The sequence below is a fragment of the Ascaphus truei genome, chromosome 10 (assembly GCF_040206685.1).
Source record: "Ascaphus truei isolate aAscTru1 chromosome 10, aAscTru1.hap1, whole genome shotgun sequence".
Taxonomy (NCBI): domain Eukaryota; kingdom Metazoa; phylum Chordata; class Amphibia; order Anura; family Ascaphidae; genus Ascaphus; species Ascaphus truei.
In genome coordinates this window covers 27,629,115-27,656,698 of record NC_134492.1, presented here as the reverse complement: position 1 = coordinate 27,656,698, position 27,584 = coordinate 27,629,115, and the positions used below count along the sequence as shown (strand labels likewise).

At 45.3% G+C, this 27,584-nt stretch overlaps 1 long non-coding RNA gene across 1 annotated transcript; it reads left to right on the top strand.

Annotated features, from left to right (window-relative positions):
- The first annotated feature begins 416 nt into the window (after positions 1–416).
- LOC142503373 (uncharacterized) lies at positions 417–18,550 on the top strand. The gene is made up of 4 exons (XR_012803987.1): positions 417–862; positions 6,812–6,909; positions 17,187–17,411; positions 18,371–18,550. It is a non-coding gene; the product is annotated as an uncharacterized LOC142503373 (long non-coding RNA).
- Positions 18,551–27,584: the final 9,034 nt, after the last annotated feature.

Sequence of the window (27,584 nt, the reverse complement as noted above, 5' to 3'; positions counted from 1 at the left end):
TGTGTGTTAAATTAGCTATCTAATTTAAATCTTCCCACCATTAATTTGTTTCAGACAAAACAGCAATAGAGTGAAATAAAGAGCAAAAACTTCATCATTTTATTTCGGTTTTTGTACTTCTAACATTAGCAAAATCTGTCTCCCTCCCTCTCTCCCTCTCTCATTTGTCTGAAACACATTAATGGTGGGAAGATTTAAAGTAAATAGCACATATATATATATATATATACTGTATATATATATATATATACTGTATATATATACTGTGTATATATATATATATATATATATATATATATATAAAAATAATTTTTTTTTTAAGTAACGTGACAATTTTAGTATTCACCAAAATATCATTTGAGAAGTAAACCTCTTTTTCACACATGTCCTGGAAACACGTTTTACAAGTTTATATTTTATTTACACATCTTAAATTACAAATGAGTACACATCTCCAGGGGTTTTCTAGCTGGATTCTCCCAGCCTGTCTTTGCCTCTCTGTCCTGTCGGTTTTACATCTTCCCTTTACCCTAATGCAGAATGTCCCCAGGTAAAGACACTTCCAACTCACATTAGACACCATGAACACTCATGCCACACTACACACCATTGACACACCATGTACATGGCAGGTTTGCCTGTCCCAGATTGAGACCTTGAGGAATAACTCAGTACAAACTCCTGTAGTTGGTTGATATGGAAACCTAATCTTAGCAAACTCTTTCTTGGCACATCTGGTCTGTTTACTTTCTCACTTCAAATATAACTATGTAAATACACAGCTTCATACTGCAAGTTCCTCTACCCAGTTCATATACTGGAGGAAATGTGTCAGCTAACATGTTATTGAAGGAGCCCTGGGGTAAGATATAAAGTAATGCAGATACAGCTAACACAATGCAATTCCTGGTTCCTTGTGTTTGTTTTAAGCTCTTAGTGCAGCAGATGGAATTTTGAAGAGTTTTTAAATGTACGTAAACTACACCTTTGTAAATAGATTTGATAGAAATCCTACCTGGGAACTGCCAAATCAATATCATAAAGTAAACTTTTGAAAAGCTTCCGTTCCAAGAGGCAGAGAAACTTAATATTACTACAAGAAAACGTTTTAATAAAGAAGGGCTTTAATAGTGAGCTAATTTGATTGGACTTCTTAATTCCACTTTAATTGGAAAATGAGATGAGTTTGCTGCTAAATTGCCAGGTTTATACTGGAATGGGAAACAAGGACTTGAAGCATCTGTATAAACTTTTTGTGTGTTTATAATTCGGATTATAAATGTGCTACAGAGACTGGCAGCTAATTCTAGAGGTAACATTTGAAGGGATTTCACAGCTGTTTGCTTAAACCCCTTAAGTGACAGTGGGATTCTGAATTGCAGGTCACCTGGTACAGAAGGGGTTACATCTCTCCTGTTTTAACGATTAATTGGGCATGTGTAAAAAGATGCAATTAACCTTCATTCATTAAAATATATTTGCTTTGAGAGACATATAAAATGCGTGGTTATGCGTCAGTGTAAGAAGGTAATTTTTACCCTGCGAGTGTCAGATTGTGGTTTGGGGTGGGGGTGTGGGTGAGGGGGGGGGGGAGGGGGTCACCAGGTGCACATATTAAAATGAGATGAATAAAAGTTTTTGAGGCCTTTGTATCAAGGCACAGAAAACTCCCCATCTGTTTTGACGCACTGCACTATTTTATGCAACAACATTGTGTCATATGTACCAACAGGGTGGTGAATGGGGAGAGCCCGTCCAGACGTTGCTAGAAGTGGGAACAGGCTTCCAGTTGGCAGTGGTGCCCCTACTTCTGTCCAGCTCACCCTCCCCTACACTTAAAGTACACTGCTGCCCCCTGCCCAACAACCTGGCGACACAAGTCAAGGCCAGTTCCAGGCCTCAGGAAAACCAGTAGGCCTCAGGAAAACCAGTAGGCCACAAGAAAACCAGTAGGCCTCAGGAAAGCCAATAGGCCGCAGGAAACCAGTAGGCCTCAGGAAAGCCAGTAGGCCGCAGGAAACCAGTAGGCCTCAGGAAAGCCAGTAGGCCACAGGAAAACTAGTAGGCCTCAGGAAAGCCAGTAGGCCTCAGGAAAGCCAGTAGCCCTGCGTACCAAGCGTGCTCCAGAGTCTTACATAAGGCGCACCTTTTAAAATTAAAATTAACGGAAGTTACCGTCCCCTCAGACCTGGAGGATTTTTTTTACACAGATTAAAAGGAAAAGAAAGTGACGCTCAGAGGCGCAGAATTTGAAACGTTATAATCTGTGCGCCATGTAATGCCTCTGTCACTCCTCCTTTTCACACTCCCCCAAATAGCGAGCTGGCACACTTGGTGCAAAAACTGGAGCAAAGCCCCTTGATAAATTGATACAATTTTGCATCATTTTGGTGATGGGCCTCTTTGTGTCAATGTATCAAGGTCTTTGTTCACGTTTTTCGCCCCATATGGGTCAGTTTGTTTTCTCGGACGTGTGAAAAGGAGGAGAGAGGGAGGAGTTACATGCCGCACAGATTATAATGCGGTCAAATTCTGCGCCTCTGTGCATCATTTTTCTACTTTTAATCTGTCAAAATATCTGCGGTCAGAGGTGACGTCAGCTTCTGCCTTAAAAATCTGCACCATATGTAAGAAACTGGAGCAACAAGTTTGGTAAATATGACACAATAGGCTCTACAAGGAGGTGTGTGTGCGCTGACATTATTAGCATTTCTTTCTGTGTGAAATGTGTCATATTTATGAAGTGCTCGCTGCGCTAAAAATAATTACTTACACCACTTAAAAGGCGACGGAGAAAATAAACGCAGAAACCATCAAGAAAAGTTCTGCAAGCCGCATATTTCTTAATACATAGACCTGCACCCATATGCAAATATAACTCCGCCCTAACTCCTTCCACTGGCTACATACTGTCAGTGCCTCATCTCGTCGCAGACATAACTCAAAATGGCGCAACTATTAAGATTACTACCTAGATTACTGCCTGGAGCAGGTATATTTCAGCGTGAGTTGCGAGAAAATAATGAATATCGATGCTGGAATTTGCCCTTTGAGACACAGAGCCCAAATTGTGAGCAAAAATAATGCAGTGCATCAAAATACGTTTTTCTGTCGATTGATACATTAAAAAATCACGCAATGTATGCCAATTATGCTCCAAAATCGCCTGAGCACATAGCAGCCTCTGTCTGGTGGTGATATTGTTTCCTTTTTTTATAGTTGAAATTTCTCCACCAAGTCTGAGCTGGAGTCAAATGCCAGACACTTAAGGGCTATGTACCAAGCGCCCAAAACTATGTTTTTGGTGCTAAAATTGGTGCAGAGAAATGTAATTTTAAACTGCACTCATGTGCGCACAGACATGGACTGCACTTGGTATAAAGGTGTAATGGTACGTCCAAAAAAATGTTTCTCTGTGCCAAAAAAAGAGGAAGCGCATCAAAATCGCCTGCCACGTTTAACGTGGCGTAAACTGTAAAACAACTCTTAAAAGTCTTAGTGCAGAATTAACTTGCTATGTATCAACTCAAATACATTTGACGAATCACAGATGTTTAATTGTAAAGATTACCAAAATGATTATTAGTACTATTTCCATGATATACCTATTCTTAAAGCAGCAATACTACATTCCCTGCATTTTATTTAAAAAATAAAAATAAAAAAATGTTTTTTTTATTTGTATATGTAAAGCGTGACAATGTATAATTCTACATTCTTACCTTCGCTGGTGTGATTAACATAATGGCTACTTCAGTCAGTGTAACTCAGCAGCTACAATGTATCCTTATTTTACTAGGCTAACATGATCTATTGTTACAGTTTACAGCTCAAATTGCTGGGAATATTGGCAACAAATTATCCCAAACAGGAAAGTGTTACAAAGATCTTGCACTGCTGGGGAGGTGGGCTAAAACCAGCTATATAAAATCAAACTATGCTTTAAAACTTGAATACAAAAAAATGCAGTAAGTATTATCTAATACTACAGAGCTGATTTATTTTAAACAACCCATAAACGATTTCACAAGTTTTGCTGCTTTAATAAGATTACACTAACAATTGATATTTACTAATACTGTACTAGTTATAAATAAAAAAATGCATATCATTCAATTTAATCAGCTTTTTAACATGAGGGACACGTCACAATAATTTCAAACAACAAATGATGCTTCATATGTATTAAGTCTCCATGCATAGGGCGGACAATTTATGAAGGTTTGTTAATGGTAGCACTAACATTCTGATACACAAAAAAATGAAAACTAGAATCTTAGTACACAGGCAAACACAAAGTACACATGGAATATATGTATCATGGCAAAAGTGGAGCAATTCTGGGGCAGAAACATCACGCTATCAAATAAAAAATTATATTAATTCCAATTTTTTTTGATTGATACACGTACGAAGATTTTACTGAAAACATTTTTCTGCGTCAAAATGTCAGTGCTAAAAAGTAAATCAAACGTTAAGAAAATGTCCGTCATATGTATGAAGCCTTTATACATATGACATATAGGGGCCTATGCTATAAGCGTCGATAAGCCACTTATCGAGCACTTATCGGCCAAAATGCCTACTGCTATTCAGTAAGCCTCGATAAGTGGGCGATAAAGGCATGAATCGCCCAAAATTTCTGCCGTCATAAAAAATCACTGGGTGAGCGGCGATAAGTCACTTATCGGCAGGGTCTGAAACTCGTGCAATTCTAGTATCCGCCATTAGGTTATCGAGGCCTATCGTGGCTCTGGAGTGGCGAGTTTCTCCCAAAATCCTCACGCCAGGAGAAGTTGGTGTGAGGCTGATGAGAAGCTGCTGAAAGCCGGCGATACAGGACTTAGAAAATAAATGCTTTTTTCCCTGCATCGGATTGATGTCGTGGGTCTCCGGAGCTGATACCTATTAATATCAGCACCGGAGACCCCCGGCATGAATCCCATGCAATAAAATGCATTTACAGCCAACTTCATTACCTTAGCGGCTAACCGCTAAGGCAATGAAGGGGTTAATCCCTCCCGCTACCTACCAAGGGCCAAATACCCCTTCATCCACCCCCACTACCCACAATAAACACTAATACCCACCTCCTCTACCCCCACATTATTGATACCAGAGGCTGCAGGTGTCCTCAGGTGGTCCCGCTGGTGTTTGGGGGCCCTAGGGTGGTCCCCGCTGGTGGTCTCTGTGGGTGTCCAGGAGTCCTCAGGTGGTCTCTGCGGGTGTCTGTGGGTCCTCAGGTGGTCCCCGCGGGCGTCTGGGGGCCCTCGGGTGGTCCCTGTGGGTGGTCCCTGCGGGTGTCCAGAGGTCCTCAGGTGGTCCCTGCGGGTGTCTTGGTGCCCTCAGGTGGTCCATGCGGGTGTTGGGGGGCCCTCGGGTGGTCTCCGTGGGTCCCCGCTGACCTGCGGTACCAATCCAGTGGCAACAAAATGTGCAATACATTGAAATAAATACCCCCCCCTCCCAAATACATACAGTACAGTAATGGGCAAAATAACTATTATCTAGATATGGATAATAGTGCATTTGCCTATTATAAAACAAAACATTAGCCAGCCAGCATAAATAAATAAAGTAAATAAACCTTTCTACTTACCCCTGCCATCATGAAGGGCATCCTCATCAGTATACTCATCAGTATACTGCAGGTCCATGTCCTCCGATGCCAGCAAGAATACAAGAAAAAATACAATCTAAAGGCCCCTGACCCCTTAATCATCTTAGTGGTTAATAACTGCAATAGTAATTAAGGGGCTAACCCACCCTCCCCCGCTACCCACCCAGGAGGCCTCACCACCCACCCTGGGACCACTATACCCACCCTCTACCCATTGATTGGCATAGTGGTACACTACCGACACACTTTATTAAAGTGTGGCCGGTACCGCAAGCCGGGAGATTTCCCGGCTTGCTAGTGGCCGCCCCTCGGCGTGCCGCGCGTCATAGACGCGCGGTCACGCGTCTTCGGGAGCGTGCGCCCCCTGCACGCGCGTCCAGGGGCTCCCCGAGGGAGCCCTGGTGTCCCGCGATCGCGGGACAGCGGCAGGGGGTTCCGGGGGACCCGGCGGACCCGGCAGCGGTAGGGAGAGCGCCCCGATCGGAGGGCGCTCTTCCGCTGCTTCGGCGCGCGCCCGTCACTCTCGGGCGCGCGCCAGGCTACTGCTGCGGCCAAGAACGGGCAAATGCTCGAATAAACTTGGCCGCAGCAGTACATCATACCCATATAATATGGGCATGATAAGTCACTGTAGCAGTCAATGGTCACCCTAATAAAAAAACATGAAGGGCAAAAATACACAATAATAAAAGATATAAAACACCCCAATTCAAGAAATAAAGGCACTAGCCAACCAATTAAATAAGTAAAAGCACTAGTAAATCAATCAATTTAATAAATAAAGCACTAGCCAACCAATCAATTTAATAAATAAAAGCACAAACCAACAAAACGATTATTTAATTTTAAACACTAGCCAACAAAACAATTAATGAATTTAAACCAGAAGCCAACAAAACAAATAATTAATTTAAAACGCTAAATAATCCTAAAATGTGCTAAAAACAAGCCATCCAAATTCCAAAAAATTGAATCCAAACAATAAAAACAAATAGAAAAAATGACAACCAATTCAAAACATGCGTTTGCCAAAAAATGCATTGGCTGTTACTGTATTTATCTGTACCGTAAAGGGACACAGAATAATACATTATCAGTCAACGGGCAATCACAAACATAAAAATAAATAAATATAATGAAAAAAACTGAAAAAAGAAATTTCCATACATTCAATATTTTACTTACCTTTAGAAGTCTTCAGCCTCCGAATCCCGTTGTATTTGCAAGCTCTCAACCAACGACGTCATCACCCGCAATCCAACGCCATCCACCTTGAAGACCAGCATCAGGTAAAAAAAAATCTTCTTTCTTTTATCTTCTGTCACAGTCTTCTTTCTTCTTCTGTCATTATTTTCTTCTTTTCTTTAATCTTCTTTCTTCATCTGTCAATCCAAAGCCCCATGGTAAATCCAGAACAGGATATTCTCTCGTCGGCTTCTTGAGGTAAAATGAGATGCACAGGCTTTATATATGGTCTGTGACATCACATTTTATGGTCAGATGGTACAGCTCCAATCTGATTGGACGCAGTATTATGTGCTCGCCTCTTTTTTTTTTTTAAGGATGTGAGAACATCTCCAAGGGAGGTACGTCACATCCTTAAAACCGCATGGCTATATCACATGGTATTACAGCCAATGGGATTGAAGACAATCCCATTGGTTGCTGTACCATGTGATAGGTCACATCAATTCAAAAGCATGTGATGTCACTTTAAGGGCTGATGTGACATCCTTTTGAACTAATGTAATCTGTAAGACCAAGACCAAGTAGTATTCAGGACATTTTGGATCAAAACCTCCTATTATTACGGAATATCATATTTTTTCCAATAGTCCTTTGTAATCCTTTGGAACTTTAGTTGCCACGCTTAAGTTTTATTGTTATAAATAATTTGGATAACACTTTCAGGTATTTGACTGAGCTCAATCTAGGTTTAGGTATACAAAATGTAACACCAATGTTAGTATTCATTTAATTGTATTGTTGTTTTTTTTTATATTATATTTTTATGACTGAAACAGCATACATTTTTTTTCTTTAGAATTCTCAGTCCTACCAGTATTGCTTCTTTTATCTAATCAGATCCCAAAATATGTGCCAGGGTGTTTTCCCCTTTCTTGCACTTTTATAGGGGGCAGAGATTCCCCCTTTTCACCTTGGCTGCAGCAACATTCAAATTTCTAAGTGTAGTTCACTAAGAAATTCACTATAAACACTGTAGTTAATACATTAGCGCTTTAATGATTTTTCTTTTCATTCTTAGTCTATACTTGTTGGATCACGGTTTACTGAGGACCTTTCCGGTCCGACCAATCCGATTATGCCCCATAGCTACTACTCTGAGAACACCCTGCTGAGCACCTGCTCACTCCTCTTCCTGCATGAGAACAATCATGAGCCATTACTACAGGTGCTAACTACATAGGGCACATTCCTTAACTGAAAACAATAAATGGTGACAGGATATCCTTAATACTCTTTCCCTCTAATGTGAAGGGTCTACTAGTGCTGGCGGTACCTGTCAGCTCACAGGGATCTGAGCCTCCGCTACTGGGAGCCTGGGGTAACGAATATACTGAGTGGCAGCGCCTCCATCTGTACGGGATCCCAACTGGATGGGATAACCCTGTGCAGGAACTATTAATAACAGTCCACAGATTATGAGAATAACAATAATAACATTGACTGTGAGCAATAACCATAAACCACATGCAGGCAATAGCATTACTAATTGTTACAGCTATACCTCGCAGCGCAGGGCGTTGTCCCACCACCGTGTATCCCCACACCGTGTCCACAGAACCAGAGGTGTCCCTTGGTCACTTCACCCAATAAGTGTCCCCAAAAGATGCCCACCCCTCTAGGAGTGATCAGCGCCGTATTATACCGGAGTTGGTGCATGTTTGGCGAAAGGTTCCTGCCGGGTGTGTCCACACCCGGGCGCGCTAACAACGAGTAGCAGGGGATCCGCCGATCCAACGATATTCTCCGCTGGATGGTATGTCTCCCTCTGGAGTGACTTCCACGATGATGCTCGCTCACTCTCTGGCAGTCTGGTCCCAGACTGCTGGAGCAATAATTCAAATGAAACCACTGTGGCCCTAAGCTGGCTAACCACTAAAGGGACAGGATCCCTAACTGAAGGGCCTTCCCTACAGCAGCCACAAGTTTTGGATGAGTTGGGGCCTATCTGGGGCCTAGGGGATCTCTGGCCTAGTGCAGAGGGTCACAGACCCTTGCACCAGTACAACCTCCCCTAGCTGCTTCCCTGCTCCAACTGCCAGCAACCCTCAGAGTTCCAAATGTATCAACTGCCTCACAGAAGAATCCTGTCACTTCATTGGCCAGGCCTGGCCGTCTGACTCCCAGCCCTGTGGCCTTCTGGGGGCTGTAGTCCCCGCGGAACCCCATTAACATTGGCACCGCGCGCTATCTCTAATGGCCACCGCAATGCTCCCTGCGCATGCGCGAACCTTGTAATGGCCGCCACACCAGGGGAAGATACTGCACATGCATGCGCAAAGGCAAGATGGCGGTGCCATGGGCGTCCGCAGGAGGGGGCAAGGGGGGGCGCTTGGCCCCCCCTGGATCCAGGGACGCCAACAGGGGGGGCACAGGGGGGACAAAGGGTACTGCTTTCCGGGCCCCGTGGGTCAGGTTGGGCCCCCTGCGCGGCCGCCGGGCACCAGTTAATGAAATAAATTAAAAATTAAAAAAAAAAAAAAATGGCGCCGATTCCCCGCGGTCCCGGCGCGCATGCGCAGGGCAAGCAGGGCCCGCTTCCCCCCGCTCCCAAAGTGGGACAGAGGGGGAAGTACAAGCCAAGCTCCTCTGCGGCCCGCTCCCCCTCCCGCTCCCAACGTGGGACGGAGGGGGAAGTACCAGCTCCTCCTGCGGCCCGCTTCCCCCCCTTGGCCAGCTTCCCGCGCACCCACCTCCCAAGTGCCCCCCGGCCCACCTCCCATGGCCTTGCCCCTCCCCCCCCCCAGCCCACCTCCCGTGCCCCCCCCGAGCCCTCCTCCCGCGCCCCCTCCCCAAGCCCACCTCCCGTCCCTGGCAGCTGCCGCGGGGATATCGGGGCAGAAGGGGATATCGGGGGCAGGAGGGGGAAGCGTCCGGCGACAAGCTGCACCCACCCGGTCAAGGTAAGTCACCCCACCCAGTCACTGTCACCCACTGTCACCATCACCCATTGTCACCGTCACCCACTGTCACCGTCACCCACTGTCACCGTCATCCACTGTCACCGTTACCCACTGTCAACGTCAACCACTGTCACTGTCACCCACCCAGTCACTGACTGTCACTCACCAAGTCACTGTCACCCACCCAGTCATTGTCACTCACTCAGTCACCCAGTCACTGTCTCCCACCCACCCACTGTCTCCCACCCACCCAGTAACTGTCTCCCACCCACCCAGTCACTGTCTCCCACCCAGTCACTGTCACCCACCCACCCAGTCACTCTCTCCCACCGTCATTCACCCACCCACCATCATTCACCCACCCACATTCAACATTCACCCACCCACCCACTGTCATTCACCCACTGTCATTCACCCATCCACCCACTCACTCACTGTCATTCACCCACCCACCCACCATAATTCATCCACCCACCTACCGTCATTATCCCACCCACCCACCGTCATTCAACCGTCATTCACCCACCCACCGTCATTCACCCACCCACCCACTGTCATTCACACACCGACCCACCGACATTCACCCACCCACTGTCATTCACCCACCCACTGTCATTCACCCACTCACCCACTGTCATTCTACTGTCATTCACCCACTCACCCACCCAGGCAGGCAGACACATGTCTTTTGTTGAAAATATAAAAATAAACAGGTTGCACTGTAATGTTTTATTCTGTATCACAATAAGAAAACAGTTAAGTAAAAGTTGCGCTCTAAAAGATATTTTTTCGTGGTAGGTGCGCTATGGGTTCGGGGGGGGCGCTATGGGTTTGGGGGGGGGCGCTATGGGTTCGAGGGGGCCTGCTCCTTTCATTTGTCCTGGGCCCCATGATTTCTGTTGGCGGCTCTGCCTGGATCACTCGCAGTCCTGGGCTGTGTTTGGCATTTATGGCGCCGTACAGTACGTTAACGGCGCTATAAACGCCAAAAACAGACTCTGCGTGGACCGGGACGGAGGTGGGTGGACCGGGACGGAGGTGGGTGGGTGCCCCTGGCGCCGCGGCAGGCAGCTAGTGGTAGGCTAGCCTATGCTGCTACACAGGAGGAAGCGCAGCGCACTGTCATTGGTAGCACTCGGGAGTGATGCGGCCCTCATTGGTAACACTACCTACCAATGAAAGCCGTCTCACTCCCAAGTCGGGACCAATCTGTGCCGCAGCCGGGACCGCCATTGCGCTGCGGTTATAAATTATGCCCCCCCCCCTGAAAAAATTCTGCGGACGCCCATGGGCGGCCCCCTGATCATTAGCTCCCGTCGGAGCTCCGGCGATGCGCTCGCCACTCCGGCAGCTCCCACAATGACCCCCCTTCTTCCGAGCAGCAGTGGAGGTAAGGGGCCAATCGGGGAACCCAGGCCACATTTACACAGAGTAACTATACACTCAAATCTATATGCAGGACTCATAATGAGGCTCTCTACCAGAACTCCAGGGAACCTGCTTCTATAACATCGGGCGGAGCTATATAGACCCTTCTATCTCTCTATAGGGACATCCCTGGTCACAAGACATACAAAGGAGGGGCTACCCCTTTCAGCATAGTCATCCTGCATCACATAGTGGGGAGGGAAGTAACCTGAGTGATCCCACACAGTTAACCCATTAAGGCTGCTAACCCCTTATACTAACTAGTAGTCCCTGGAGGGGGGCTACTCAAACAACGTGACTTTTAGAGTAAACATAATGTAGCAATCCTGCCCAAAACGGATGTTTATTTTTTCACATGGTTTGAACCAGGGGTCCTCCAAAGATGAAGCACTCTATTATCAGCTCTGGGGACCCCCAGTCCCTGAGATAGTTACAGTTTTAGCTGCCGGTGCACTTCCGGGTTCTTTCAAAATGGCGCCGACAACCATGAAATAGAAAGTCATTGCGCTTTCTCATTGCGCCCCCTCCCCCCCGGTTTTGTGGCCATTTTGTTTCCCTGGGGTGGAGGTTGAAGACTGGCAGGTAAAATTGTATCTCAGGAAGTGGCTGGTCTTGTGAGCTGAAAATTGAGCAGTTTAATCATGTTAAAAATGCAATGAAAAAAAAATGGATTTCAGCTTTAAAATGACATTTGTAACTGTGATTTAGTGACAGAATAATTCCAGGCAGCTGTTCAAATGCAGCTAAATCACTTTTTCTATACATGCAGCTCAGCACATTAATGTGTTAAATAATTTATTACAATTTGAGCTTCAGGGGGGAGTTACAGTATATATACAGTGTGTATGTATATATACACACACACTGTATGCTGGGAATAATGGTGAAAGGCAGGGTTACAGACCTCCCTAAGACATGTGAATGTGCTCACAAGTGATCTTTATATATATATATATATATATATATATATATATATATATATATATATATATATATATATATATATATACAGTAAACACAGTATATACCTATAAAAGAGCATATATAATATCTTTCTGCATATGTTCTCTAATTAATGATGTGCCCACACACACTTAGAAGTATAAGCATACATTAAAATGCATCCATTCAGCCTATGGATGTGCTAAATAGTCAATAATAACACAACAAATGGCAAAAAGCATTGAAATGATCAACTTAAAAGAATAAAATGATTGTGTGTGAATTGTTGCTTTCCCACATTGTGGATGAGGGGTTATCCTCTGAAGGGGGGAAATGATTGCACCGCCAGTGGCAGTAGGGTGGGTCCGTATGCTGCCCGCTCACTGTTCTAAATATGGAAAGAAGATGTAGGATCTTTGCACAGTTGCTTTGCACAGTTGCTTTGCACAGTTGCTTATTGTTTGTGTGTCACTGTGTGCCGTTGTGTGTCACTGTGTGTTACAAGCAAATATCCAGGGGTTTATTTATTGTTTGATTTCATTCTCCCAGCCGAGAAACTGGGACAAAAATTATTCTAGGTTGATTAAAGGACAAAATCCGAGAGCTTTCTATGGGATTCAATTTGTTTGATAAACCAGGAGCTATTTTTTGCCCCAGTTTTGCATTGTACACACTATTAACATTGGTGGCTATTTTTGGATTGATGTTGGTACTTTTGTATAAATCAAGTCAGAGTATATTTTTTCTAGATTAAGTGACTAGTTTATTTTTTCACTATAGATCACGCACACACACACACACACACACACACACACACACACACACACACACACACACACACACACACACACACACACACACACACACACACACACACACACACACACACACACACACACACACACACACACGTTTTCACTAGATTTCTATACAATAGTTTTTAGTTAAATAGCTGTGCATAGATTCATATTTGTCTATTCACATATTCATTACGCTACAAGTTGTGTATATGCACTCTTTTGTATACATGAAAAAATTAATGGTTCCAATTGATTTTGATTTATTCTAGGGGATTATTATTAGTATAGTTTGGGTATTCATTACTGTAGGGATGGACTCCCTATATTGTGATACAGTATGTTGTTTAGGATAAGCAAGGGTTAATATGACAGGAACTGCGAAACATGCGAAACACGCCGAGACTACATCTTACGTATATGTGGGCGCCATCAGTGATTGTCAGTGAACAGAGGCCCCAAAATGTCTTGTTTCAGGGATTGCGTGCACGCGATCCATTCTGTGGCTCAATCACGGACAGTTCTACCTTCCGTGCTGTGCCTATGACGTTCACCTTTGCTTACTTGACTGTATGGTTTTGATATGAAGGAGCGGCTCAGTGAGTAAAGACACTAACTCTCACTCTGAGAACAATGACACCGAGTTTGAAGCAGGGGAACCTGGTTCACTTCCCGGTGTCAGTGCCTTGTGACCTTGGAATAGTCACTGTATCTCCCTGTGCCCCAGGCACCAAAAACATAGACTGTAAGCACGTCTGGGCAGAGACTGTGTCTGTAACAATCTTATGTGCTGCTTACCGCGTGCTATACTGTTATTGTGACTCACTTTGAGTCCCATTGGGGGAAAAGCGCAATATGATATAACGTTATTGTGAAAATATTTATGGTGATATTTACCCCTGGTGCACTTGTCTCGTTCTTTATACTATTAGGGTTCTGGTTGGATTTTGTCCTTTGGGCCTGTACGTCGGCTGTACAGAGCGAGCTGCAAAGGGACAATCTGTTATACTCTACTAACATTAGTTCGTCTTTGATGGGATACTGGTCAAAGTGTGAAGGTACTAGTGGGTGAATAGTACCACTGCTTTTAATTTTCACCCCCAGATTATCAGCATTATTTTTATTTCCCAACAATATATTTTTTAACAGGGGATTTATTTGTGAAATTCTCTCCCTCTTCATGCTAAATCTTGCTTAAATCGTCCTAAAATACAGTCGAAAGTGATTTGCGCCAACGTTTCATTAACGTGGCTTCTTTCTTACATCAGCATAGTACCACAACATCTTTCAAGCCACTTTAACCACTGCTTTTAATAATGGGAAGGCTGCTTGTCTCTGATGCAGAACCTGCAAAAAGAATTTAGTGTAAACTCCTCCAGCATCTTGAGCATACTGACACCTAGTGGTCAAAAGCAGAACGTTGCTTCCCGTCTGTTACCTGTATTTCCAGGTGTGTGACATGTTTGAGTCGCTTTGTGATGCTCGTGAATGTTGAACATTCGCTAGTCGTGAAAATGTGAAATCAGCAATGTTTGCAAACACCTGCTAAGCAATGACTTACTCACGATGTAGCAGAAACTAGCTAGAAAAATTGCTGCTTTGCTATCACAGACTGAAACAGGTCTCAGACACAGGGTCATTTTTTCTTTGACAAATGTTGCTATTTTGCAGGATTTATTGCTGAAAGGTAAATATATGAGCCTTTAGTACATAATCCCTTATGGACAAAACCCTGAGCGAGACATGCCACATTGTATCATATTGTCGCACCGTATAAGCAAAAGATCACAGGCTTAGAATTTGTGAACAGTAGTGCTGTGCTTACACCTGGGTGTCTTGTGTGTGTACCAGTGTGTCTGTATTGTATTGTATTGCATGTCTTTATTTATAGAGCGCCAAAAGTGTGCATCAATGTGTGTACTCTTGTGCTATAGCGCATTTGTGCAGTTTGATCAAACAGGCCGCTGTTGGTATTAGCCGGGTCAGCAGCTATAAATGATAATGGGAACTATAAAAAAAAGCGATGCTGGCAAAATATTTGCTGTATTTGACCCCTCTGTCCCTGCTCAGCCGCAGGGGCCATTTCTCAATAACAAATAAATAAAATAAGCTGTGTGAAGTCACGCTTTCCATAAGTTTTATTTTCTGCTGTGTCAGACGATTCCTCTTATCTCAGAGCTGGCGGATTTTATTATGCTGCATAAAGGAGAACAAAAGGACGAGCTGAAGTCCAGAACTCGCTACATCCCATTTTTATTTATAAATACAATATATAAATAGTATCATAAAGCATAGTTTTATTACATTGCAAATGGGAGAAACGGTCCTATATATTGCTAGATCTAGTTACATAGTTACATAGTAGATGAGGTTGAAAAAGATATTCGTCCATCAAGTTCAACCTATGTTAAATGTAATTGGTTAATGAGATGCTGTATAGATGGAATTACTTTATATGCTCCATTATTCCTGAGTAATATTCTTTTAATCTGCATACTAAGAAGTGTAAACCATCTATGTTAAGATTCACACATCCCATTATAATGTACATCATTCAACTCCACCCCTATTGACACTCCCTAAATCAGCAGCGTAAACACATAGGGAATAATAACAGCTGCATATAATCTTTCTGGCTCTATATAACTCTGCAATTACATATTACACTCAGCAATTAAACTCACGTAAGACTGCTCAACAAAGGGCAAGTCTGGGCAGTGTTTGGGATTTAAAGCTGCAGACCATGCAATATCCTACATGTGTGTTTAAAAAAAAAAAAAAAAAAAGTCAGTTCTGTACTATGAGAAAATACTTGTAGAATAATAATAATAACAAAAATAACAACTCTGAATGACATTTTTAACGTATTATAATGTAAAAAGCATTTTTTGTTTCTATAGCAACCATTTACAAAGTCACATCCCCTTCCTCTTCTGAAACAGGCTTTTGCACACCTGTTTTAGAGCCCTGCCCTGTCCCTGCCTGGCCACATGATCTTCCCCACATAACTTTTGCATCTTTGGTCCTCTTCTGCTGCACTGACAGCCATTTAGTGAACCCCGAAGCCGAATCTTTGCCGATCGAACCGTTCTCCTGTGAGCTAATTACTTATCATTGTGTAGATTGTATTAATGAACATATTAGAGGGAAAAAAAATTAAATTAAAAAAAAAAACGGCAGCGTGGACTGCTGCTTTAAGGCTAAAAGTAGCCTATATTTACACTGCACATCTCAAAAAAGTGCGATGTCATCCCAAATACTTTTGACGCTTGTGTCAGCTAAGTGCAATTGAGACATGTGGTTTTGTACTAATGGCTTATATTCTCTGAAGGTCAATAAATGGAAAAAATGGTGTTATCAGTGATTAACACCAATATTATTTATCGACCACTTCACTATAGCCGTATAGTCAGCGGTAAAGCAGCGATATGGGGGCGTCATACTGCGGCGGTGTGTCAGCATTACTTTTAATGCAACATATGCAAATGAGCATGTCAATGAGGAATTAACGACTAATTACTTAATTACATGCTATTCAATAAACTCCGATACCTGGAGATATCGTGCAACCGTCAAAGGATAACACCAATTCTTACCACGTCTCCCAGGCTGGCGTTAGGCCTATATCACCTATGTATATAATGTCTACTATAGGCATAGGTAAGATAAGACAAACCAACCCCCTTGTTTTTTTTAGGATACTTAACAGTTTAGTTGCGGGTGTTTTAATTTCCTTTAGGTCAGTGTTTCCCAACTCCAGTCCGCAGGGAACCCCAACAGGTCAGGTCTTAAGGATATCCCTGCTCCAGCACAGGTGTGTCAGTCAAAATGACTGAGCCGGTGATTGACTCACCTGTGCTGGAGCAGGGATATCCTTAAGACCTGACCTGTTGGGGTTCCCTGAGGGCTGGATTTGGGAAACACTGCTTTAGGGAAATCAAAATGGCCACCAGATCTTGTGGGTCATGCAGGCCAATAGGAAGTGTCAATTTAATCGGGGGATGATATTCCAGCTCCCCATTGGACAACCATTTAAAATGTTTAGATACTGTAGTAACAGCTGCAACTAAACCAGTAACTATATACAGAACAGGGGGTCCGCTCCAATGCTTTAATAACATTCAAAACTAAAAGTGGGTGGGATTGCTGCTTTAAACTCATAATTCAGAGCCTCGCTGTAACTGAAAGGAATGCAAAATGTTCAGACCGTAACCAATTTCAAAATACTTTCACCTGTTTCACCTTCAATAGTTTCGCAGGTTCTCCGCTACACAGCTTCTAAAAGAAAGCGCAAAGACAAAAGCCTCTAATGGTCAAGTATACTGTATCAAGGGTGGAGCCTGCGGGACGCTGTGAGGAGGGAGGACAGGCAGGACAACATCAGAGCTGTGAGCAGGACCATGGAGGGGAGACACAGGACTTCGGCTGCGCTTATAGTGCCGGCGACGGTGACGTCGCTGGAAAAATCAAATCGAGGTGACTTCCAAGCCGTTGCTCCGTCGCGCTGTCCTTACTATATCCGTACGCACCGACGGCAAGGCATTTGTTTTGACGCGACATTGCATCGCCGTGACTATAAGCGCAGCCTTAGGCCGCGTTTATAGTGCCGGCGACGCAACCGATGACGTCACACGTCTACCAATAAGCCTTATAGTTTGTGTAAGCACTCAGATAAACTATTTGAACAAAGCCTTGGATATATTTAACACTTCATTAGTAACTCCAAATTACTATGTAACCACTGGCGAAAGTTGCACTTTAGTTTTGAGTGACGTCGCTGGCGATAAGGCCAGTGACGTCACAAAGGGGGAGGGCATAGTGCAGTAGGCGCTCTGTGATTGGTGTAGAGACAGTCACATGTGGCGACTGTCTCTCCCAATATCAAATTTCATTGGCTTCCACATTTTTTGTTGCTACGTCGCGCTTACTATAAGCGCATGCGACAGATTCAATGTTTTGGCGCGACGTCGCCGCCGGGCACACTAAGCGCAGCCTTAGGAGGCAGCCCCAGTGTGTACCACACTTGCATTTATTGCTAGTATACAGTGAGTGCTTTCTAAGTATTTCTACCTCATCTATTAAATTCCCTTGATATAATTCATCATTAGAGGCTTTTCTTTGCGCTTTCTTTTCTGTTCAATTTGTCTATTGTGGGGTTAAGGATCACCCCAATGAAAGCAAGTGCCGGGCTTAGGTACTTTGCATAGTGACGATACACCATCACATTGCCTCAAAGTGACATTTTTGTCCTTATCCTCAAAGCTTTTTTTCCCTTCAATATCAATAACTTTGTATCATCAACATTCACATGTCCTACTACTGTTGGTATTAATTGTTATAAGTACTACAAGCTCATTTATTATCATACAGTAATATAAGAATTTTTGTGAGCGCCCAACATGGATAATATGTTTATCTTATATTCCCCTACACAGCGTCTGTAATCCTTGATTACCACAAGAGGGCAGCAGAGACCATGAAAACATGAATCGAATCACAGATAGTTTATTCATTAAACTCCAATAGTGCCGGTCGGGCCACGACCACACGGAAACTCTCCTTGACTTTAGAGAATACCCATCACAGAGTCATTAAAGAAGCAGAAACGTTAACAAAAAAGGAAAATGCTGTTTAAATGTGTCCCTTATTTGCAGTCCGTAGAACGATAAATAGATTCTTATTATAGAGAAGGCTTTTCATGTAATGTAGTAGGTACATGATCATTAAGACTGAGGGAGATAGCAGGGAGCAGTATATACAGCTCTATTCCCCTTCTGCTTAAAACCAGAGGCGCTCAGGAATATATGATGTGTATGTCGGGCTGAGCTGGGAACGTACTCGTGGGAAATTTTGAGAACGATATATATTTGCAGGAAACTTATTATTATTGTTGTTTATTTGGGAAGGGCCAACATATTCCGCAGTGCGGTACAAAGAGGGTACAGTTATGCATGTTACATAAACAGTTACATACAGGTGAGGACAAACACCCACACACAGATACAGAGAGGTAATGGGGGCCCTGCTCATGAGAGATTAGTCTAGAGGGAATGAGGGACAATGTTAAAGCAAGAAGGTAAGGTGGCTGCTCATAGTTGGATAAGGTGTGGCTCAGGTTAGAATACGGCCCAGTCTGACAGCTGAAGCCAATAAGGTTTTTTTTGGGGGGTGGGGGGGGTGGGGGGATGTTACAAAGATTGGTCCAGACACACAGCTGGTCCCAGTGGTGTTGGATGTTAGAGGGAAGGTGAGCAGGCTTCCTTGAAAAGGTGAGATTTCATGGAGTTTTTAAACATCTGAAAGCTGGGGGAGTCTGATGGTGCATGGTAGGGAATTCCGGAGAGAGTGGGCAGCACGGGAGAAGTCTTGCAGGCGGGAGTGAGAGGAGGTACTAAGGTGGGAGGACAGGCAGATGTCATGGGCAGAACTTAGGGGGCGTGTAGATATGTATTAGGGGATGAGGGCTCAGATGTAAGGGGGGACAGTGTCACGGAGATCTTTGTAAGTCAGAGCTAGGGCTTTAATGTAATTCTAGAGGATATGGGAAGCCAGTGTAGGGCTATGCGTAGTGGAGCAGCACAAGTGGAGCGGCGAGTGAGGTAGGTGAGTCTAGCAGCAGCATTTTGGATGGATTGGAGTTGGGAGAGGCGGACAAGGGGAATGCTAACTAGGAGAAGGTTGCAGTAGTCGAGGCGGGACAGGATAAGTGAGTGGATTAGGATTTTAGTGGCACCATGAGTGAGAAAAGGGAGTAACTTAGATAAACATTCCCAGTTTGTGCTATGTTTGCCAGAGAAATCACTTTGTTACATTTTCCCTCCCCCTGTAAGAATGTACTAGAGAAAACCAATGGCCAGAAGTAGCTATAAATGACTCGGCATTTGATTTTCAGTAAGCTCCTGACACTGCACTGTGGGTGGCTGAGATTGCGTCTCATGGAACAGCGAGAGCTTCCGGCGCGCACCACCGGTATGAGAGACCTGGCATGGGACAGTGCAGGAGGCAGGCCAGCAGCTGGGGAGATGCCCGGCGGTAGCTAGAGGCCGGAGCAGCGCCGGCCGTGCCCCCTCCACAGCCACCAGCAGCAGAGTGAGGGGGAGAGGCAGCAGCTGGGGAGCGGTAACCTGCGGACGGAGGAGGAGAGCCGCATGTAGGGGCAGAAAGAGCTGCACGCGGCTCCGGAGCCGCAGGGTGACGACCCTTGATCTATTTCAATCCAGTGCCCCCGAGAAGAAGTGATACATATTAATTTATCACAAGATACAAAGAAGTAAAACAGTTACTTTAAAGGTGATTAAACTTTTCTAAAAAAAAAAAGAAAAGCCAATTGCACTGAACCTTTTACAGCGGCTAGGATTGTTAATTTGTGAACCACTTACACATGAGCCCTGACCTCTGCACTTTTGGAATCATGCAGCATTCTTTCTTCAAGTGGAAGCTGGAAATTACTCTGAGAAAAGCAATATATATTCCCTGGTATTAGCTGGTCTCAGATTTACACTGTGAAGGCTGATTTTTTTGAAGCTGCTGAACATAGCTTTATATTCAAAACACATTTTAAAAGTGGAGGGAATGGGGTTTTATGGCCGGACACCTCATAACGTAAAAAAAATAAAATAAATATATAAGCAAAATAAAGTTGTGATAGGCACTCACTCGTTTGTGACGTCTGCGGTGTCATTTGACGCTCAATTTTGAAGGAGAAACAGGGCGGCAGAACGAAGGCGGATGGCACAAGTAAGTAAGTCCCTTCCCATTAGGTCCGATAGGCCTATAGTGCGGCAAATGGGGCGGACATGTTTGCCGCCCCAAGATTTTGGCGCCTTAGGTCCGGGTGTAATGGGAAATCTGTCACTATATTTACATATATATATTCCATGCAGTTACCACACATTTGGAGTGCTGGTTCTCTCTCAACCTCCCCAGCATACATCTCCCCATACATCTTTGATTTGTCTGAAGCTTCTGAATTATCTTTGCATTTAAGGTCCAAGTCACATCACTATGTTAGCACGGGCAGAATACACGGCTCACACACACGTTCCTCTTGAGGCACAGTAGAAGGTTCTCTTGATAGATTGTCTTGTTTCTTCTACATGCGCTCCATCCGATCTTCATTCTCCTATTGATTCCATACATAAGGTTCCCATCCATTGGTACTTGCCCGCCAAGGTAGACATCGTTTTCGACTTCTTCTACCTCTATTCTATTTATTTAAATCATTGTAGAGTTAACACATTTGTTGAACATCACTTTGGTCTTGCTGAGATTCATATGGAGGTCCACGTTCTTACTTGCTTTCACAAGTTCTCTGATTTGTTGCTCGAATGTTTCTGGATTTCTGACAAAATGATTATGTCGTCTTCAAATTGTAGGTAACAAGTATTCCCTGAAAGCCTTATGTCATTGATTCAACGTGGCGGGAATGTGGCGACGAGTGTTCAAGAAGATGTGCAGTGGCACTTGTGCTGGTAAATTCAACCGTACTAGGAAAGCTTGAACAATTTACCCATCTAAAGTGGTAAAGGTACTCTTGATAACATGTGAATAAGGCCGACATTGCAAGCAAAGCTTCAACCCGCAGTCTATATATATATTAAAACAGCATGCATTGGCTTGAGGATTGGCTTGTGTAATACGAGCTTGAGACAAAAGGTGGCACTAAGTGCTCATTTGCATGTCATTTCCCAGAATCCCTTGCTGCAGTGGAAGCGCTGTATGCTGGGTGACAATGGGGAAAGACAGGGTTGCAGACCTGTCTAAGACATGCAAATGAACATACTGTAATATTTACAGTTGATATATATATATATATATATATATATATATATATATATATATATAAACCCCATTCCCCGGCTATGAATAGTGTCACATGAGATTAGTCCATAATGTAATCGCTCGGGTTCTCAGGTCATATAGATGGTGCGGCGCAAGAACATGGCTCGGGGTGTATGACAGCGTAGTACAGAAATGGGCACCAGGAACTTTTATAAAATAAAGTGTGTTTATTGAACATCCGGCCAGAAACAATTCGCATAGACATTCATGATACAATACATGTGGCAAAGTATAGAAGCTTTAGGGTTATCATCCTCCGGAAGCTTCTGGTCCTATCCAGAGGAGGTACAGTGGTTTAGTTAACTGTTGCATAAGGATTTAGTGGAATAACTTGTATGGAGTTATAGAAGAACCTGCCAGATTCAATAGGAGTACGGGTTCCAGTAGGGAAACCCTATGAGAACAGTGCGGCATCCTTCTGCTACAAAGTAGATTTCCTGATACTTTAATAGGCACGGGCTAATGATCGGGGCATGTTACTAAACTGTAAAATAACAGTGGCATATATATAGCTAGATGCAGACTAGACACATAGCAACTCTATATACAGGACATACATTGAAGACCCCACTAAAAACCCTGAAGAACCTGCTACTAGAACAAAGGGTGGGGCTATTTGTCGAAAAAATAGCCGCATTCTTCTTTTTCAAAGGATCCTTAGATCATTTATTGAATATCAAAGAGACAAGGATCCTTTGAAAAAGAAGAGTGCAATTATTTCTCCTTCAATTCCTTTTGCGGTTATATGGTTGCGGTTGGGGAATCCTGGCACAGGGAGAAGCTACGCACCTCAGAAAATCTCATTAAGAAATCAACCTTGGAACAACAAATACTCTTTGCTACTTTGGGGCTATTTATACCCTTACACTGACACCATACATCACATGGTAGCTGCTAGGGGGAGGGGCAGAACTTGAATGAGCCAGCCCAGGTAACCTCTTAAAGCAATTCCACCAGTAGCCATCCAAGAGGGGGCCACACACACGCACGCAAGCACGCACACACACACACACACACACACACACACACACACACACACACACACACACACACACACACACACACACACACACACACACACACACACACACACACACACACACACACACACACACTTACTTTGCCTGGCATTCCTTTCCCTAACGTTCGCAGAACTTTAAAAAAAAAAAAAGGGAGTAATACCTTATCTCCCGTCTATATATATTAGTGCTTTGTTGTCACCATATTATATATCTATACATACATACACATAAAAGTATTGTAAGCTCTTCAGATAAAGGAATATTTTTAATATATATATATATAGTTTTTTTCTTCCCTTATCCTGTTTTGTATTATATTATCTTTTATTCTGTCTTCTAAAGCACGGAAAATATGGCTGGTGCTATACAGATAAAATGTATATATAGATAGATAGAAGCGGAGAGAGAGATAGAAGGAGAAAGACACAGAGAGAGAGAGATAATCACTCATGGTTATCAATTTTTGTTGCAGACCTTTCAGCTCTTTATGAGAAGGGCTTTCTCCCAAACACTGTGCCAAGTGCTGGGTAATGTATCTATTTGCCTTTTGTTCCCTATCTATTCATGTGTTACACAATAGGCACAAATTAAAGAGTACACCGGTGGAAGCTGTGTCTTGAGAAGTGACCTTTCGCTTTGCTCTGCTGTGTGGAAGATGCTTTATCAGCTCAGTTATTTTCACTTCATTGACATTTTTTTTTCTTTTCAAATTATCCAGCGGCTCCATTCAGAGCATCAAAGCTGCAATCAGATCAGTTCACCTGGGCAGGGGACGTGAATGGAAAGGGTGGAAATGGGCAGGGAATAGGCATGGGCAGGGGATGGGCACAGAAGGGGATGGGAATGGGTACGGGATGGGAATGGGGACAGGATGGGAATGGGAACAGGGTGGGAATGGGCCCGGGAATGTGCAGGGGATGGGAATGGGCACGGGATGGGAATGGAAGGGGATGGGGTGGGAATGGACAGGTGATGGGAATGGGCAGGGGATGGGAATGGGCAGGGGATGGGAATGGGCAGGTGATGGGAATGGGCAGGGAATGGGAATGGGCAGGGGATGGGAATGGAAGGGGATGGGGTGGGAATGGGCAGGTGATGGGAATGGGCAGGGGATGGGAATGGGCAGGGGATGGGAATGGGCAGGGGATGGGAATGGGCAGGGGACGGGAATGGGCAGGGGACAGGAATGGGCAGGGGACGGGAATGGGCAGGGGACGGGAATGGGCAGGGGACGGGAATGGGCAGGGGGTGGGAATGGGCAGGGGGTGGGAATGGGCAGGGGACGGGAATGGGCAGGGGATGGGAATGGGCAGGGGATGGGAATGGGCAGGGGACAGGAATGGGCAGGGGACGGGAATGGGCAGGGGACGGGAATGGGCAGGGGACGGGAATGGGCAGGGGATGGGAATGGGCAGGGGATGGGAATGGGCAGGGGATGGGAATGGGCAGGGGACGGGAATGGGCAGGGGACGGGAATGGGCAGGGGATGGGAATGGGCAGGGGACGGGAATGGGCAGGGGACGGGAATGGGCAGGGGATGGGAATGGGCAGGGGGTGGGAATGGGCAGGTGATGGGAATGGGCAGGGGATGGGAATGGGCAGGGGATGGGAATGGTCAGGGGATGGGAATGGGCAGGGGATGGGAATGGGCAGGGGATGGGAATGGGCAGGGGATGGGAATGGGCAGGGGATGGGAATGGGCAGGGGATGGGAATGGGCAGGGGATGGGAATGGGCATGGGATAGGAATGGGCAAGGGATGGGAATGGGCAGGGGATGGGAATGGGCAGGTGATGGGAATGGGCAAGGGATGGGAATGGGCAAGGGATGAGAATGGGCGTGGGATGGGAATGGGTAGGTAATGGGAATGGGTAGGGGATGGGAATGGGCAGGGGACGGGAATGGGCAGATGATGGGAATGGTCAGGGGATGGGAATGGGCAGGGGATGGTTATGGTCAGGGGATGGGAATGGGCAGGTGATGGGAATGGGCAGGGGATGGGAATGGGCAGGGGATGGGAATGGGCAGGGGATGGGCAGGGGATGGGAATGGGCAGGGGATGGGAATGGGCAGGTGATGGGAATGGGCAGGGGATGGGAAGGGGCAAGGGATGGGAATGGGCAGGGGATGGGAATGGGCAGGTGATGGGAATGGGCAGGGGATGGGAATGGGCAGGGGGTGGGAATGGGCAGGTGATGGGAATGGGCAGGGGATGGGAATGGGCAGGGGATGGGAATGGTCAGGGGATGGGAATGGGCAGGGGATGGGAATGGGCAGGGGATGGGAATGGGCAGGGGATGGGAATGGGCAGGGGATGGGAATGGGCAGGGGATGGGAATGGGCAGGGGATGGGAATGGGCATGGGATAGGAATGGGCAAGGGATGGGAATGGGCAGGGGATGGGAATGGGCAGGTGATGGGAATGGGCAAGGGATGGGAATGGGCAAGGGATGAGAATGGGCGTGGGATGGGAATGGGTAGGTAATGGGAATGGGTAGGGGATGGGAATGGGCAGGGGACGGGAATGGGCAGATGATGGGAATGGTCAGGGGATGGGAATGGGCAGGGGATGGTTATGGTCAGGGGATGGGAATGGGCAGGTGATGGGAATGGGCAGGGGATGGGAATGGGCAGGGGATGGGAATGGGCAGGGGATGGGCAGGGGATGGGAATGGGCAGGGGATGGGAATGGGCAGGTGATGGGAATGGGCAGGGGATGGGAAGGGGCAAGGGATGGGAATGGGCAGGGGATGGGAATGGGCAGGTGATGGGAATGGGCAGGGGATGGGAATGGGCAGGTGATGGGAATGGGCAAGGGATGGGAATGGGCAGGTGATGAGAATGGGCGTGAGATGGGAATGGGCAGGTAATGGGAATGGGCAGGGGATGGGAATGGGCAGGTGATGAGAATGGGCAGGGGATGGGAATGGGCAGGTAATGGGAATGGGCAGGGGATGGGAATGGGTAGGGGATGGGAATGGGCAGGGGATGGGAATGGGCGTGGGATGGGAATGGGCAGGTAATGGGAATGGGCAGGGGATGGGAATGGGCGTGGGATGGGAATGGGCAGGTAATGGGAATGGGCAGGGGATGGGAATGGGTAGGGGATGGGAATGGTTGTATGGATGGAGAAAATAAAAAGATCTCATATTGATTCTTCAGGAAGGCCGACCCGAACTGGGTGTGTAGGAGGGAGACCCCATGAGATACTCGGCGAGGATATGTATGAAACAGATTACATTAACCTTGACTCCCAGGATCAGCCTGCAATGCATCGCAGAGCAGTACTCCCTTCTGGGGAGTAGGTGATTCTTTTGAAGTATATGGGAGTGATCCAGAGTTGTAATCCCCTTGCTGCTAGAAGGGACAACAAATGTTTTTACAGGGACACAAGGGAGGAAATACCTTGCATATTGCTGGTACCCCATATCCTCCCCATATTCCTGAGATGACAGATAATGCAGGAACCCACAGGAACAGGGATAAAAAGCCCTTGCTGAACGGTGTCCTCTACTTGTGATGAAAATAAACTCAACAGAACATGTCTCCATAATCCCTCAACACTATAACTATTCTGTAAAGATTTCTGGCTAATATTCTGTGTATTGTGAAATCCGGCCCTGGAGTCCTGCCCCCGACATTCCTATAAATATATTTAATTGCTCTCTTTGCTTCTTTAGCTGCTGACAGGTTTAATGTTTTATCCATTACAACTCCCAGGTCCCTCTGCTGCTCTGTAAACATCAATATCTGTGCATGAGTATCAAAACCCAGCTCTTATTTCTCTGGCTTGATGGAAGTCACTATTAGAAAATTAAAGACATATTACAGTCAAAAATAGTATTTAGAGATGTGCAAATGTCTTCAAACGTACTTTGCTCCATTTTTCATAGTTTTCTCTTAAACTTTCGCGTCTTTGTGAAGTTACCATTGCTCAAAATGTAGCAAATGTTGCCTCTTTTCACCAGAATTGAGAGAAATTACAGTAACTGGCAGCACATAAAGAGCCTCCTGTATTTGCACATGGACTTTTCCTACTTTGCAAAAATGTTTGCAAACAAAAATGCACATTTTGCCCGATTCTCAACCTTCTCTCTTGACGTCTGATGTGCAGAATCATATTCATTTCTCAACCCCCCTCCCTACTGTGCAACATATCCTGCACTTAGAATCAAGGCAAGGCACTGCCCTTTAACCAATGCACTGCCAGAGGTGAGTGCACTGCCTTGATCCAAGGAGTTTGCTATCTAGGGGCTCCAAGGTTTTGTAAGAGGGGACCCTGGCACAGGCTACACAACTCAGGCTCCTCCATTTTTAAACTTTACAACCAGCCTGTTTTTGCAGCTAGTAACCTGATTTTGAGATAATCCTACTCAGATGCGGAACTAGGATTGGGTGAACAGATTAGCCGCCTTGGGTACAGCCCGAGAGGGGGCGCAGAAGAGATGGGCTCTCAACACCCACGCAAAACAGCCAACGTGGCACTGCCCAAGAACGCCAGCACCGCCAAGGACAGCTGTCAAATTGTTACCAGCCCGGGCCAAAAACCCCGAAAGAGGCAAGAGAGTGCGTGAAGGATCCCCGCACTCCCAGTCAGAAGACACAGGAATTGTTTTGCCCTGGTCCACAAATTGGATGGGTGAGGGAAAAGCGGCTGGTGGATCCTGCCCTGGATGCAAAAACACCCAGCTCCCAGCATCATGCTGCATGTTGTTGAATTTTTCAACTGAAAATAAAAAATGCCGCCAATTTTTAAGGATGTCCAAAATAGAAATTACTGGAGGATT